The sequence below is a fragment of the Crocuta crocuta genome, unplaced genomic scaffold, assembly GCF_008692635.1.
Source record: "Crocuta crocuta isolate KB4526 unplaced genomic scaffold, BGI_CrCroc_1.0 scaffold95, whole genome shotgun sequence".
Classification (NCBI taxonomy): Eukaryota; Metazoa; Chordata; class Mammalia; order Carnivora; family Hyaenidae; genus Crocuta; species Crocuta crocuta.
In genome coordinates this window covers 9,984,596-9,999,543 of record NW_027530971.1, presented here as the reverse complement: position 1 = coordinate 9,999,543, position 14,948 = coordinate 9,984,596, and the positions used below count along the sequence as shown (strand labels likewise).

General features: G+C 41.0%; 1 protein-coding gene across 3 annotated transcripts in view; it reads left to right on the top strand.

The window, feature by feature from the left end:
- ASTN2 (astrotactin 2) overlaps window positions 1–14,948 on the top strand; it is an 881,037-nt gene that overhangs the window by 677,142 nt on the left and 188,947 nt on the right. The gene's annotated exons all lie outside the window — the stretch shown is intronic.

Genomic DNA, 14,948 nt, shown 5'->3' with positions numbered 1-14,948 from the left:
GTTATTTTGAGGAAAAGACGATTTGAAGTGAAGCTTGGTAACTTGCTGCAATTGACAAGCTGTGGAACCTTAGAGAATTTACTTCAAACAAAACAAATGACACAAAGATGAAGAAAGAGAGACAGAGCGACAAACCAAGAAACAGACTCTTAGCTACAGAGAACAAACTGATGGTTACCAGAAGGGAGGTGGGTGGGGGATCAGGTGAAATGGGCGATGGGGATTTAAGAGTACATTTATCATGATGAAAAAATTAAAAAATTTTGGAAGTAGGCATAGATATAAATAAATAAAAATTACGAAAAAAAAAATAACCTGGTTCATTGTCACACCCAAAAACAAAGGAAAGGTGTTACTTTCTACCTCTGCAAAATGGGCATAATAGTCATGACCTATAGGAATGTTGTGAATGTTGAATGACTTAATAGAGCTCAAGATTTTAGAACACGGCCTGGTAAAGAGTAAGTGCTCTGTGAATGTTAGCTACTATTGCCATTATTGTATTACTGTGATCTATTGTATTCTTGACAAAATATTCTCTCCTTCTTCCCTTATTACCAATGAATTCTGAGGAGGAAGAGGAGTTTGTGTTTATAGAATATGAAGGAGAAAATGGAAGGAGTTAAAACTCTTACTATATCCTAGCCAAATTTGTTTGATTCTAGAGGTTTCAAATTGCTAGAGTTTCCATGAAATGATATAATAAAGTTGTATCTCTCTATATCTATCACTTATGTATCACTGAAAAATAAATTACCCCAAAGCGTTGTGGTTTAAAGCAACACATTTCTTAGTCTATAGTCTCTGTGAGTCAGGAATCTGAGCACAGAGATTCTCTGCTTCACAGACTCTCATAAAACTACAGTCCACTTAGCCAGGGCTGGGGTTTGACTGGGGCAGGATCATTTCCAAGATCATTTATGTAGTTGATGGCAGGATTCAATTCTTGAAGGTTGTTGGACTGAGGGCCTTCATTCTTCGCTGCCTTTTGTCTGGAGGTTTCCAACAGTTCTTGACATGTGAACCACTCCATGAAAGCCTGTTTCATCAAAGCAAGAGAGGGTCTGGACACAGTCTTTTGTAACCTAATCACAGAAGTGACATCCCATATTGCCATATTCTGTTGGTTCAAAGCAAGTTACTCAAGTGGAAGAGACTGTAATAGGCAGTGTGTATCAAGAAGATGAGATCATTGCAGGCCATTTTAGAGGCTCCATCCTTTCCCCCTTCCCTCAATCTCTTATTCTATTTACATATCCCTATCTACTATCTGTCTGTCCCCCCGTCGTTAGTCCACTTTCTGCTGAAACTCTGATATTCATCTACATATGCCATACTTAGTGCCTGTATATTTCTCAGTCTGGCCTGCACCCAGTACGTGGTAGATGCTCAATAGATGTTTGACTTCAATTTAAATTTACAGCATAAAAGAGCATATAAAAAGAGTCAACTTTATTCATCACCTTAATACAACCATTATGTTGGTTATATTCATATAAATGTAGACATTTACAAGGTTTTCCTTTAATCTGTTCGTGTATACTTATGACCTTGTTGGGTATCCACCAAGTGTTTTTCTAATAAAGGTAAGTTTCCATATTTACTTAAAATGGGAAAATGTTTGAAACATATATATATATACATGTATACGCACATGTACACCCATGTATATACATATGTANTTAACCATCACAAATAAGGTTACGTAAATGTCCTTGTGCAGGGAGGGTTTTTTTTTTTTTTTTCATTTTCTTGACCTGATATGGAAATAGTTGGTTCAGAATTTTGAAGCTTTATTTTAATATCATACACATTTATGTGCACTGGACAGACCCACTTTCTAATAGTTTGAACTAATACCTGTAGTCAAAGGTCAGCAGTAATCGCTGACTGAGTAGGTACTTGATAAATGTTAGTAGCATTAGGAGGCTTGCTCAGAGAACATTCTCTGTGTGCGGTCATCAACCTCAACTCAACTCAGTGCTAAGTGAGGGATACTGAAAAATTTCCCATGGGCCTTATTCCTGCTAAGACCCACATCCCAACCTCATTCCATATTTCCTGTTATCTTAGCTCCAGGGTTTCATCCACCTTTTTCTTTATGGTGGTTTTCACCACCCACACCATCAAGTGGCAGTCTGTCAGACTGGCTGGCAGCACACAGACACAGTCTCCTTTCCCCAACCCCTGCCCATCTCTACCTTATATATTTTTATCATGTCATTGCTAACCATTATTCTAATTTAGTTTTACAAAAGTAGGAATATTTGGTTGCTATTTTTTCAATTTTAAATATAATGCAAATGAAAATGTATTTAGAAGAAAGCCTCAAAACAGTACATGCAGTAGATGCAAAAAATGCCTCCTCATTTTACTCCCCAGCAATAATTGCCTTTACTGATTTTTTGTAATCCTCTGGCAGCCCTCTTTTCCCTGTGTTTTATGAAGAAAAGTACACACACACACACACACACACACACACACACACACAAGGAGGGGAAATGGTATAGTGGTTCCTTATGTGCCCATCACCCTGCAATGAGAGTTGTCAATAATTTACCAATTTTGCTTTAGCTATCCCACTCCCAATTTGTTTTTTGTTGCTGGAGTCTTTTAAAGCAAATCCCATATGAATATCATTGCTCCTTTAAATATCTCAATATGTGTCTCTAACAGAAGATTATTTTTTAACATCATCTCTCAGCATCATTATCACATCTAGCAGTTCATATTCAAAATTCTTTAAATGCTTCAAAAATTTTATAAGTTATGAGTTTTATTTTTTTATGAGTGTGTTTAAGTAAGGATCAAAATGTCTACTTTTTTTGGTCCCATGAACCCATTGTGTAGACTGAATGAAGACTGCAGACCCACGTATATCAGAATCATGTTTTTAATTCATAAAATTAAATTTATAGAAACTATATAAGAAAGAAATGATATCAGGTAGTTATCAAAATATTGTTTTTAAAAAACCCAAATCAGTAATGTATTCTGTGCTTCTTTATTACTAACAAGATGTAGTGGAGAGTCTAATAACCTATAATTTCTAAGTAGTACCGAATGTAAGTATTTGGAAATACCTGTATTTGTAAAGACTGTAATGTGATAGAAATATATGTGAATTTATTATCAAAGTCATTGGAAGTGGTATACTACTATAGTTTGTTGCCTTCATTCATAATTTAAGAAAATGCTAAATTGAATTTACAGGATTCTTAAAATAAAGATGTATTTCTTTCCCCTAAAGAAGTTCACAGACTCTTGAATTTTATGCATGGGCCCAAAGAATGCCAGCATACAGGCTGTGCTATGTGCTTTGTCTGGCATCATAGCAAAGGTATTTAATTGTCTGGTTTACTACATTTAACGATATTAAGATTGATCAGCAGTTTAGGTGGTATACATCTGATCCACTGATTAGACATTCTCCCATCAGCCTTTCTTCTAATGATTTTAGGATTCATTGATGAGAGCTGTCTAGATCTCCTGTTTTATTAGAGCTTGTAAATGGCAATTTTGTAATCTGTCATTCTTCCAGCCTCTTATTACTGGCAGTATTACCATAAAGAAAAAGGTAGTTACCCTGATAAAAAGCTTGATTAATACTGGATTCCTTTATCAATTTTCAGATAATGACCTAGTGTCCTAGCCATCCTCAATGGCGATCAATAGGTTTTGTTTGCTTTTTGGTTTTAGATTTGGCTTTGGTTTTGGTTTGAAGTACACGATGAATTACAGGAAACTTATTTGTTTGATCCATTTCAATCAATTGGAGTCATCATTCTCTTTGATGTTTAGTTTATTCAATGTTAGGTCAGTGTGAGGCCTTCTAGGTGGGTTTCTATGTCCTTTTGAAATGACCACATCAGTCTTTGGCAGATCTTGCTTCTTGGCACAGCAATGTGTCCCAGGCACAGCCTGTATCATATCTCTTCCAGAGCCGGAATAAGGAATTTTCCCAAGAATCTTTTGTTTCTTTTAGTGGGCAATGGTACTTCAAAACAAGAGTCTAGGCAGTAGGGATACTCATTGCTATTAGCTTGTCATCATTTCTAGCTCTCTTCAGTGGAGACAACTGTGAAATGCTTATTTTTAAAGAGATAAAAATGAATCATAAGTTTGTATGATTTGCAGTGGAAATTTCAGTGTACAGAATTTTTCTCAACTTCTTTGTACCTGAAGTGGTTGCCTATTCTGCTTATAATATTAGTTCCTAGTGATGGTAAGGTAATGGCTTATTTATTTGCTATAGCCCACATTATATCCATAATAGTTCCAAAATAACAATACCAATATTATAACTGCAATAAATCTTAGTTTAAGCTTTATTTGCAGATCTCCCCCACCCCCTTTGGAATATTTCTCATTAAACATAAAATCAAAATTGCTGCATTTTGAAGCTACTTAAAATAATTATTTTCGGGGCACCTGGGTAGCTCAGTCTGTTGAGCGTCTGACTTCGGCTCAGGTTTCCATTGCTTCATCTTTTAAAAAGTGGTAACAAAACCTACTTCTCACTATTGTTAAGATTTGTACAGACCACAGGAAGACAATGTATGCATAGTAAATAACAGAACATCTAAGCTGTGATATGTCCCTGTAAAATCATAGCTATTACTTAATTATTTTTTTTTTTTTAGAGAGAGAAGATAGAGCATGAGCAGGGGAGAAGGGCAGAAGGACAGAGAGAGAGAGAGAGAGAGACAGAGATAGAGAGACAGAGAAAGAGAGAGAGAGAGAGAGAGAGAGAGAGAGAATCTTAACCAGGCTTCATGCTCAGTGTGGAGCCCAATGTGGGGCTTGATCCCACGACCCCGGGATCGTGACCTGAGCTGAAATCAAGAGTTGGACACTCAACAGACTGAGCCACCAGGAGCCCCATAGCTATTATTAATATTAATTTTACTGCTTTCCTCAGCAGTATGACAAGGAGTCTTTAATGGTCTTAGCCCTTTATTTTTATTTTATTTTTTGATGGGCGGGCCCATTAGTCTCTCTCCCTATCCCTAGCAGCACAGCTACAGAGAAGAGGGATGCTAATGAGAGAAGTAACTTACCTTGAATCTGTTCTCCAAAAGTATGCTGGTCAGCATGTTTAAAGATGAACTTTTAACCTGAGTATTAAGATTTCAACGGAAAGAGTTAGAAGTGTGACACACCAGAGCGTCCAACTGACCCCACTTCAGGGTCACAGTCTCCTTGATGTCCAAATCTGGTAATCTCCTGCTGGCCACAAGGTGACCCGGTACGTCTTGTTGGCCTGCTCTACTGCTTCAAGGTCATTTCCAAGCAACATGATCTGGGAGCCTCTGTCTGAAGCAGGTTTCTAGCATTCCAGAGACCTTCATTCCCTAAGCCTTATCCAGGATTGATTCCTTCCGAGCATTTAATCGTTGACCCCTAGCCTAAGAAGCTAGTGGGGGGAGAATAGAATTTGGGATGAACTAATCTTGGAATACTTCCTTGAGGGGGTAAGTTTTGAGCAGAGTTTTTAAGAAAGAGGGAGAATGGGATCTCAGGTAGAAGACAGGCCTCCTCTTAATGGTGCTTCTGTGCTCCACTGGACAGAAAATCAGCTTTGGAGTTGCCCCGAATACCTAATAGCCTTTGACTGCGTTCTGTCACCTCTCAGAACTTCTGTTTTATCACTTGTAAAATATGGTTATAACAATGGTAATACCCCCTAGTCCAAAAGCACTGTTAATGAGGAACCAGTGAGATTCATAAGCTCTTGTGCTTGGCAAAAAAGAATGGAAACTCAGAAAATGTGAATTTCCTTTCTACCCTTTCCCTTCTTTTCAAGGACTTATCCCACCATATCTTAAAAATAAAACTAGGTTGTTATAATAATAGTAGTAACAGTAAGAACTAAAATTTCTTGGGTGGCATGAACACACATTATCTTGGATTCTAACAACTCTGTACTGTCGGTGAGACTAGCTTTACTTTAAACATAATAGAGCAAAAAAAAAATTATAATAAGTAAACATAACAGAGCAGAGGCTCTGTCAGCTTTTGTATAAATCAGGAAATAGTGCTCTTCCACTTGGATTTGATCCGGTGGTCACAGGCATGGCTAGTGGGGCTGACCCTTGCCTTGTTACTTGTCATGTACATACACAGTGTGCATAGCTGTGCCCAGAGGCCCTGACTCCGTGATGAAATTCCAGCTTAGATTTGTCTTACATTCAGACCACATCCTTTCCTGTGCTCCCTGGGACTCCGTTTCTTCCTGGTTCCTATAGGATTCTGCTCCATTGCTTATCTTTTCTCTCTGTCTCATCTCCAGTCTGTCTTCTCTGCTTCTCGTCTGGCTTTTTCTCCTTAGCAGATACACTCAGTAAAACTTCTGTACTTGGGTACTGCTGGGATTGAAACAAATCATTGCTCATAATTTCACCCCTCTGCTTTCTGTCCCCCCCACCCCCCACCCCCATCGCCTGGCTGCAAACCTGGCACTGAATAGGCCTTCTAAGCAATTACTTGTTTATAACCCATTTGGTCATTACACGAGGCTTCCTCGTATTTTAGCCAAGTCCTTTACTGTCTTACCTGCTGTCCTCAGCTCCTAGCAAGTTGCTTTGCACACAGTAATCACTCTTGGGCATGGAAGAACACATTTTTCCCCAGAGCAGTCATCTAACGCAGGCACTAGAGGGCAGCAGGAGATCACAGATGACCTTTTTTTCCAGCCTCTCATCTCTGGCCAGGGTCCACCTAGTCCCACTACAGGGAGGAGTAAATGATAAGCTTCAATGTTGACTGTTCCCTTCCAGGAGGGGTAGATGGAGCCTGAGCACACCTTGAACGTGGAAGGGACCACTTTTGGGTCCACTGAGCTGTACTGGGATCCTTCACTCTGCCCATTAATTTCTTTAGGACAAATAACACAGCAGAGCCACACTGGAATTTTAGTACTTAAAAAAAAAAAAAATCCAATGAAAGAATCTAATTTGCAAACAAACAGATGACAATTGCCACTACTGGGATATGGGGTACTGTCAGCATCCAGGGCTGGCACTCCTTGCCATGCAGAGAGCATGACCTTCCTCAGATTTAACTGCTTCCTCAGAGATGTTACTGCTTTCACTTGAAACAGTTATCTTGTTGTAAGGTTATATTATGTCACTCTGAGCCTCAGTCTACTTATCTGTAAAAGAGGGCAACCATTCCTAATTTATAGTATGATAGCAAGGGCCGTATGAGATCGTAGGTGTAAATCAGCTAGGGCTGCATCTCTTACTTGACGGTCAGAGCAGTTCAATGAGGAATCAGTGTTCCCATTTTACAAATGAAGAAAACCAAGGTTGGAGAGATAGTGACTTGCCCAGAAGGATCCTAAATCAGGGAATCTGGCTCAGTAGCTTTGGACTTCAGTGTTCAATTCTACCTTTGTCTCCTGTGTTCCACTAGGTAAGAAGTGGGTGGTTTAAGGAGAAATTCCTGACAGTGTGGTTAAAGCACTGCAGATTACAGGAAAAATTTACAGATCCAGACTTGCACAGGAGCTGCATAATGCTGAAGTGAAGGCCAAGGGCTCTCTGACAGTGCTCTGAACACCCTAAAATTTATAAATTCCTGATTGGGTTCTATTTCTCATTGATCCTCCAAATATTTCAAGATTTAGGTACTAACATTATCAACATATTACAGATGAGTAAATGGAGCCTCAGAGAGGTTAAGTGACTTGTCCAGGGCCACCTACCAGGAAATGGAAGAGGTAGAGTTTAAACCCAAGCAAGTCACTGTGTTATAGCTGCCCCTCTGCAAATGGGCTTATTGTTTGTATATTTTGGGAAGAAGCTGTGAATTAGGTTAGATCAAGAGATCAGTTTTCCTAGGATTTGTCAGTTTGTAGACCTGCCTTCCCTTCCATTCCTTAAATATGCACACATGTGCGCATATACACATTTGCATATGCACACTCACTGAGACACATATACTTTATCAGAACCCACTCAGGAATGCCCCCACGGTTCCTGGGGTTGGGATTCATCCACCTAGTTAGTTGGTTATTCTTAGCATGACCCCCAAGTAGGGGACAGGCTTGAGTACCTCAGATAGGACGTCCAGTTACATAAAGTACAAAATTCTGGGTCTGGGTCTGATGCTTAGGATGAGAAGTGCCACTCCTGGGTGGGAAGCCATCTAGATTTAACGGAGCTGTTCCACAATGGAACTGGAAGCCTAAAAAGATGATGAGCTTTATAGCATTAAAAGTTTCTAAAAAGAAGAGGATGATTTGGTGGTGAATGGAACATTAGGTGGGATTTCTGACCAGGTGAGCTTTCAAATACCTTTTATCCATGAGATGCTTTAGTTTATGGAAAGATTTCGGTGGGGTTATCTGGAGGTGTAGTCTGGACGTGACAACAACAGAGAAGGCCCAAGTGTTTGCAACAGAGATTCATCGTGCAAGAGTAAGAGTTAGTGCTACAGGATTTGGGGAGAGGAAACGTAGACAATGTTAGGGGTAGGGGAACCAGTACAGAAAGCTAGGCTGGGGCGCTGGGTGGCTCAGTTGGTTCAGTGGCTCAGGTCTTGATTTTTGGCTCAGGTCAGGGTCTCACGGTTTGTGGGTTGGAGCCCCACATTGGGCTCTGCACTGACAGTGAGGAGCCTATTGGGATTCTCTCTTTCTCTGCTCCTCTCTCTGTTGGGATAAATGAATAAACTTTATTTTTTAATGTTTTTTTAATTTTTATTTTTGAGAGAGACAGACAGGCAGACAGAGCATGAGTAGGGGAGGGGCAGAGAGAGAGGGAGACACGGAATCTGAAGTAGCCTCCAGGTTCTGAGCTGTCAGCACAGAGCCCAATGTGGGGCTCAAACTCTCCAACTAGGAGATCATGACCTGAGGCGAAGTCAGATGCTTAACCACCTGAGCCACCCAGGTGCCCCTGCTTTAAAAAAATATATAAAAATAAAGAAAAAAAGCTAAGCTAATTACTAGCTTTAATTGACTTTGGACCAATTACTTTATCTCTCTGAGATGTTATTTTTACCTCTATAAAGTAAGGTTAAGACTGTCTGCCTTTGGAGCTATGGTGGTAAATTGAGATAGTGAGCTTAAGTCTTACAAGTATTTTAAGAATGGAAGGGATTAAGGAGAAGGAAGATCAGATCACCTTCATTTATTCAGATACTTACCTGTAAACCGTCTACACTACATCAGACAGTGAACTCTGTGCTGGAATGCATACAGTCACTAACGCAGGCCATGGCCCTCACTTATATGGAGCTCATAGTTTAATTGGGGAGACAATTATTAACTGAACTCGCATATTACCTAAATTTTAAAATGTGATAAATATAATGACGATGATGTAAACAGTTCAGTTGGTAATACAAATTGAGAATATTCACAATACAGTTTATGAATATATGTATGTTCAAAAGTATACATGTGACTTGGTTCTCATGATCATTTTAATGTATTCAGTGGGATAATCATCTTCTGCTCCTGGATGAAGATTATAGCAGGGCACATCTAATCAGTTTTCACTTTTATGGGCTAGACAGTGATATAGACATTTTGAGTTGCTAACCCAGTTTCCTGTCAGAAATTAGAATCTCTAGTCCATGTATTTTAATCCAATCTCTAAATCTGAGAGATCAAGCCACCTTGCCCTTCCCAGTAGTGGGGGCATTAAGAGGTGGGGCAAGATTGGCCTTCATTTTGGTTTTCAACCTCACACTTCTTTTTCCTCTCCCTCCTTGGTCCAAGCAGAGGGAGGAAGAAGTGGTAAGGATTAGGAAGGTCATCCATCCCCTGGTACCCTTGTATCTGGCTCTGTGTTCTCTTGACAGTTTTTAAAGCTTGCCCTTTCTCTCAGGGGCTTTTTGGGGGGCTTTCCCCAAAACCTGGGATGATGCATTTTCTCTTAGGCTGGCTGCTACCCACCCCCTCCACCTGTGTTTCTCTAGTGGCCTACCTCACAGGGATTCTCACTGGGATGAACCTCTCAATTTCTGTTAGAATTCCTCTTGGGTGGGACTTAGAGCCAACTGTTCTAGGTCTCTCTCGTATGTAACTCACACCTGGTACAGGGGAAAGATGTGAGCATTTTTCACACTGGCAGCCTCTGTGATTTGGGTTTCATCCCCATGTAGTCCCCCCCACCCCATTCTGCTGCCACAGGCCACTAGAGTTTTTGCAGGTGGAGGAAGACCCCAGTCCACTATCTTCCCGGTTATAGGGGACACATACCAAGTTCTCCAAGAGTCACTCTCGAGGCTCCTTCTTACAAAATGGGATTAGAAGGTAGCACGCTCTACATGTCTCTCACTTGGGAGCCAGAAACTCTAAACATTAGGTAATAGCCGCTCTAAAGCAAATCTCTCCTAAATCCTTCCCATCTATTCTCTGACCTTGTTTTACTTCCTTGTTCTTGCGGAAGTTTTGGGAGCAGGAAAGTAGGATCTGTATCCTTTGTAAATTCTGCATATCGGGGCTTGGCTTGGGGATTTCATTTCTATTCTATCTTGGTGTCTCAATAGAAATTGCAGTTGTAACATGCTGTGAACAACAGCAGCAGTAAGAATTAAAACAACCATAGCAGCAGCAGCAGCAGCAGCAACAACTAATTCGGACCGCGTGCTTATCCTCTGCCAGGTACCATATTTGATCCTCCCAAGAACTCATTCAGTCAGGTCGGTGCTGTAACTTATGAAGGGCACACTGATGATGCGTGACCTTGACTGTTCGCCTGGGGAGTTTGAATTGCACAATGCACCAGCACAGGCCTTGCAGTTGGCCTTTTAGCTGGCTCCTTTCCCTTTGTTAAGGATATTTGTGTGGGTCCCTGAGTCAGGCCTCAGAGCAATTGCTTTCCTCCAACAGGAGACTGTAACTCCGCCTAAGAAATGATCCCATTTCAGCAATTCCTGGGAGGCCATCGCTGTAATAAAGGCCATTCTTTATGATATAAAAGTCTCACCCTCTTTCTCCCACCCTTAACGTTTCTAATTTGAGCCCCTCTGGTCCCTGTGGAGCCTTTAAATGCTTCAAGTGCATGCCTATTGCCAAAGCAAGCCTGTCTGACTTGGGAGGCAGCGCCCTGCACTGTGGCTGAATATTGAACAAACATTCGCAGGGCTTTGGCTCTCCCAGGAGCCCTTCGTCTGCTGCCTTTGTTTTGTTTGCTGGATGAGGGCAAGCAGTGCCATCGCCTCCTGCCGAAAAGCCCTGGCTGCCCTCTCAACAAGGACTTGTCACTTCAACTGAGGCTGCTGCTTTTTTTTTTTTTTTTTTTTGGTGGAAAAAAAATCCTACCCAGCAGGAATTTGGGAGGAGAAAAAAGAGAGTTCAGTTGGCAGGTTCTCAAATGAATGGGTTGTAGTGTCATTGGAACTGAATTGGGCTTGAAACCAGACATGATCCTATTTTGGAAGCATTGTTCAGAGGGGTGGGAAATGTGAACAGAGGATAAGTCTCTTCAAAAATGCTCTTGATCCTTGCCTGTTAGAGACAGGCTGTTTTAACTGCACTCTCCCATCCCCTCAATGGCAAGGGCCTATGTGAAAACCCAGAGGAGGTCTTAGCAACTGGCAAATTGATCAGCTATTCATCCGTAAACCTTCCAACTGAGAAAGCTAATTTTGCTTTGGGAAGAGGTTGTCACTTGATTATAAGCCATCCGTTAACTGTCGGTCGTGAAAGGCACAAATCTTGGTTCTTCAACTTATCGATGCTTTGATAAAATAGCACGGTGAGCAGGGTCTATAAATGCATATTCAGCAGATGTTTATTGAAAATTTTACTGAAAGCCTAAAGCGTTCCATGTTCTTTGAAATGTGGATATGGGAATCAGCAAAACTAATATGGTCTTAGTCTTCGTGGAGTTTATAGTCTGGATGCTTTAAGAGGTGATGGATAGGACAGGATGCTACAAGAATCTGTAATAGGAAACCCTATATAGACTGGTGGCATGGTGATGGAGTTCAGGGGAGGCCTTCCTGAAGAACTAGCACTTGAACTGAAGATGCCTTTAGACACAGAGTGAGGTTGGATCAGAAATAGTTAGATTTCACAATTGTCATGTCTACAGAGGAATAATTAATTGAATGGTTAAAGGCTTCCCTGCTGTAACTTTCATCCAGATCATAACTTAGGCATGATACAATCTTTATAAAAAGGATCATTGTTAATAAATGTGCATGGAATATAGAGGTAAGTCTCTTTCTCTGTTTAGGTCTCAGGTTCTTCATTTGTTGAGCAATGGGTTTGGACCAGGTGATACTCAACTACCCTCCTTTTGCAAAACCAGCTTCTAAGTTCAACATTGAATTCTATATTTCTACTGCAGGCAGCTGTTAGTCTAGACCATGAGCTTTTAACCCCACCTGTAGGATTGATAGATTGAAAAAAAAGAAGATGGGAGAGATTTATTGGAAAAGATCGATAGCTTATTTTTTTTTTTTAATGTTTTTTTTTTAATTTATTTCTAGGAGAGAGAGAGAGAGACAGCGTGAGCAGGGGAGGGTCAGAGAGAGAGGGAGTCACAGACTGAAACAGGCTCCAGGCTCTGAGCTGGCAGTCAGCACAGAGCCCGACGCGGGGCTCGAACCCACGAACCGCGAGATCATGACCTAAGCGAAAGTCGGACGCTTAACCGACTAAGCCACCCAGGCGCCCCATCAATAGCTTATTTTGTTGTTAAATGGATAGTTATATCTGTAACCCAGTGGCTATGAATGTTTGTTTGATCAAGGGAATTTTTAGTTCCAACACCATATTTCCTTCCCAGTTATATTATATGCCATATGGCAAGGTGCTGTGAGGAGTAAGCCATCTATGGTTTAAAATGCAAGATAAAAGTAGTAGTTTAAGTGATGAATTGGTTAACAGAAGAGACTGGAATTGTGCCAAAAAGAGCACTAACTCAGAGTTAGTGCTCTTCCTTTAGGATACAGTTTCTCCTTGTTTAAAATGGGAGGGTTGTACCAGATTACCATTTTCAAATGTATGTTTTTTCCATAGTTTTTGAAAGATGTTTTATGGAGAAAAGGTGCCTCACTATTTTTTTTTTTCTCATGGGAGATTCACAGTTTAAGTGTATTGATGGCCTAATTGATGCCAATGTTACCATTATACTGTCACATTCTTGTGTGACCAAAGGTAGATTCTCTTTCTGAAACTCAGTTTCCCCAGCTGTAACCTAGGACTGGAGCAGAGGTTCCCAAACTTATTCTGTAAAGGATCAGATAGTAAATATTTCAGGATTTGTGGGCCATAGTATCTTGGTTGCAACTACTCAATTGTACCATTGTAGCCATACACAAGGTATAAATGAATGAGCATGCACATGTTCCAATAAAACTTTATTTAAAAAAAAAAGGCCAAGGGCTGGATTTGATCCATGGACCATAGTTTACTGACCTCTGGATCAGAGTGCATGGGCTAACTGTCCCTCTAGTGTCCTCACAGCTCTGACTGCCCTCCAACCTTCTCCCCTCAATGGTTATTCTCTCCCAAGTCTGAAGTCACCTTTTTCCAAAGCTGTTCCTTCTGGCCCACACTTCCAGAAGTCATTATCATCATCTTCTTTTGACTTGTCTGTATGTAAGACTGTCTCTGTCTGCCCAGCTGCTGAGATGCCTTCTTCACAGCTTTGTTTTGTTTATCTTAGTAACTACCCTTCTTTAATCCCTCTGAAGGATTGGTTAGCTGGAATTTGCCTTGTCTTCCTCCCTCAGAGCCTTTGATCTGATGCTCATAAGCATTTGCTGACAGCCAGACAGAAAAGGTGGAGCCCAGATCCCAGGCCCGAGGGCCCAGAGAATAATGAATGAAGGCTGCATTTATTTGTATTTCTCGTTCACAAGCCCATTTCCAGATCACTGCTGCAAGTCACTGCAAGCCAAGAGCAAAAGCAGGAGACAACCCTACTTTTTCTCTCTCAGACCTTGGTGCCCAGGGCCCCTGTTTCCACTGAAGCAGGAACATGCCTTCACTCTACTAGGCTTAGAAGAAGCTGCCGTCTAGACCAAGCCTTGTCGTTTATTATAGGGCCACCCAGTTTTGCCACTCAGATTATGCATCGCACAATTTTGAGAATACCATTCACATAGTCTGTGATGTAAATGGAACTCCCTGGGTTATACTAATTACTTTATTTTTTCAAGCTTTTTGACATAGCCATAGATTACTCTTTTCTTATGAAGTCTCATGTAGAAGACCAGTCTAGAGAAGAGATACACGTGGCACAGCTCTATTGGAAGCCGAGAGGTAGATTTAAAGTTCCAACTGCCCAGTTTCCTTCTTGTCCTTTGCAAGCAACTGTTGAGATGCTTCTTGGGATCCATAGAATTCTTCAGAAGGACTTTGGAACCTCCTGACTAGATCATGAATGTCATTCTAGCCATTCAGAATTCTGTAATTTTCCTCTTTGATGAAGTCTCCAAAACATCCGTATCACCATGCTGGACACTGAAGCAGACAGGGTGAGGAAGGCCAGAGTAGGAGACGTGGTCCCATCTCTAAGACCTGGTAATATGGTTGGCGAGGTCAGCAGAGAATGAGATGAGAAAATGAACTTAACAAGAAAAGGGATTATCAACAGAAATGCTTGTTCAGAGAAGAAGGACTAGAGCAAGGAGAAAAGATTTCCTGAAGAGGGTGATATTGGAATGGAGCATTGATGGGTGGTAAACATTTGGAGAGGCAGCAAGTAAGGTGAGAAAAGGCACAGAGGTAGGAAATGCTAACTGTACAGATCAAGAGAGACAGCACAGAACAGAGCATATGCAATTAGATGTCAGCGTGCATGTGAAGAAGATAGGAAAAGAAATTTAAACAAGGGAACAGATGAGCACAGAAAGAAAGGGGAAACCATTTCGTTTCCAGGTAGGTCCACCTCCTCTGTCTCATTTGCCGTTTATCACCGTTTCAGTTAACATTATAACCTGTATGGCGCCTGGGTGGCTTAGTCGGTTAAGTGTCC